Raw genomic sequence first — 2,738 nt, 5'->3', positions numbered from 1 at the left:
GCTCTACTATTCACAGATTTAGTCCATTCTGTACACTTCTGCTGTAACTGCAAGTAAAATTCCTATTAAAAATGGGGTAAATATATCAGCAAGAAATTTATATGATTCACAATTTAAATATTCACTATTCTATCCAAATATATTCTCCAAGTGTCATCTTAGAAATTCAAAAAGGGGGCTGGAGAGATAGTATAGTGGGTAAGGCACGTGCCTTGCATGTGAACCAACCTGGTTTCAATCCTCAGCATGCCCTATGGTCTCCTGAGCAATGACAGGAGTGATTCCTGAATATAGAGCCAGGAATATCCTTTGAGCACTGGCCATTGTGGCCCCCCAAAACCCAAACTAAACAGAATTCAAAAGAAAAGAACAATGTTAGACACTCTATTTAATCACGATCATGATCATGACCATCCTGTTGTTCATCAATTGCCTCGAGCAGGCCCCAGTAACGTCTCCTTCATCCTAGCCCTCAGAATTTTTTAAAAAGTGCCATATTCAAGGCTCTTTCAGGGTTAGGAGAATGAGACCCATCATTGTTACTGGTATATGGCATATTGGGTACGCCATGGGGAGTTTGCCAGACTCTGTCATGTGGACAGGTTACATTTGGTACCCTGCCAGTTTGTCCAAAGTAAGAGTGAGATAATTAAATGTCGTGAGGCCACAAATGCAGCTCTATTTAATATCACATCTTTTGTTTGTTTTGGGGTCATGACTAGCAGTGTTTGAGGCTTAGTCCCGGCTCTGCACTCATAGATCACTCTTGGCAGTGCTCAAGACATCATATGGGGTGACCGGAATTGAATCTATGTTATGTGTGTTCTAGGAAAATGTTTTTCAGACTGTACAATATCTCAGGACCTCTTTATGTTTTTATTTGTGCAACCTTACTGGTGATATTTAAATACTAAGTAATCTTGGCAATTTGTTAAGGGAGTGAGTATCCTCTACTAATTACACACTGTAATTAGTATAGAATGATGTATATTTCTGGAATGTATTTTGGTGTAATTTTATATAAAAATTGAGAAATTTGTGAATGCAGTTCTTCAGAACTTTGTTTCTAGGATTTATTTGAAGGAGTCATGGTAGTATTATGTAAATATTTATCATGGACACTCTTTATCCAATGAAGACATCTACCTGCACAATCTCCTTTTATATTTACTTTAGTGCTTTGTTTGTTTCAATATAGGTAGAATTATGATACTCATTTGACAACAAAACAAGCAGAACTGATCTTTTGATATATAATTTATTATATATAATTTATTATATATTGATATTATTAATTTATTCAGAGTATCCAAATTTTGAACCTGAATGATATTAAAGTGATCAGGGTTCTTGTCTGGCATGCAGCTGATCTGGATTTAATTCCCGGCATCCTATACACTCCCCTGACCCCACCCCCAATCCACCAGCGATGATTTCTGAGGACAAAGTTAGAATTAAGTCATATGGCACTGGGTAAAATCCAGCCCCCCCACAAAAAAAATTACCCAGTTTATAAACTTAAGAGAGAAGAAATCTGAATACAAGTTCAGGCTCAGAGCATATATTCTCCTGTAGGTTAGAAAACAGAATCTTTAAAAACTTTCACTCAACTAGTGTACAGCAGATTAATTGTCAATCTTTATTCTCTCTGGAGAACACACAGATGGGTATTCACTACCTGCTGCGTATCTGTCACTGGCATTCACTCCTCCACCGAGCCCAAACACCTCTGCTTCTCCCACTGAGCTCAGTGTTTACCAACAATCATGTTTCTCCCATGTGTTTATCCAGGTATAATTAGGTTGCCATTCTATAATTCAATTAAAGATTGTATAAACTGTAGACTCCATATAAGTGAGAAGACATGTGGAGTTTGGTTTCTATGAAACAAAGTTATATACTATGAAAGTTAAGCTAAACCCTTTCAATTAAATTCCTGTTTGGGGGATGCTAGAGAAAACATTTTTGTTCTGAGGCAAGTGCATTGGGAGGGGCAAGCCAAGTTTTACCAAAGCCCTGACCATCTCACTCACATTCCAACAACTGCCACTATGCCTTTGGCTAGACTCCACCAACTCAAAAATGAGTTCCACTGAGATGCTAACCTGCTGTAAATCTCAGGTACACTAAATTCTTTAGGCTGAATACTCTGGGCCTTCTCGGAGTCAGGATGGATGACCTTCCGCACAGCTCCTCTCCTCTTACTTTCAGAAGCCCCCATAGTCACACCCACGTCCTACAGTCACTATCACAGTCACTATTACATCTGCTGGCCCCGTTTTAGAGATTCATAATTAAATCTCCAAAAAGATAAACTAGCCATAAAAATTTCTCAGATACCGGGCCCTGGCTGAGAACTCTGGAACAACCTCAAGAGAGGGACTGCTCAGTTAAGTATTCTAGATTTTCTGAACTGCCAAATTTGCAACCCGTGACATCTCCAAACTTTGTAATACTAGGTTCCTGGTATAAGAACAGATGGTATATAAGTAGAAGTCAACTAATCTCCACTAGCAAAAGCATTACCACAGGATGCATCAATAGCAACAACAGCTTAGGAAATCCTCAGACAAGGACTTAATGTCTCCATGGTAAGATACAATACCTTCCACAAATTTTCATTTACTGATAACTTTTTAAATCATTCCACTAGTCATTTAGTGGAAACAAGCAATATAAAATCAATTATTGTGCACAGGCTTGAGGGATAGTTGGAAAAATGGAAACATTGGTGGAGG

Source organism: Sorex fumeus, unplaced genomic scaffold (assembly GCF_029834395.1).
Source record: "Sorex fumeus unplaced genomic scaffold, SorFum_2.1 ptg000046l, whole genome shotgun sequence".
NCBI classification, from domain to species: Eukaryota; Metazoa; Chordata; class Mammalia; order Eulipotyphla; family Soricidae; genus Sorex; species Sorex fumeus.
This window is presented reverse-complemented; position numbering follows the sequence as displayed.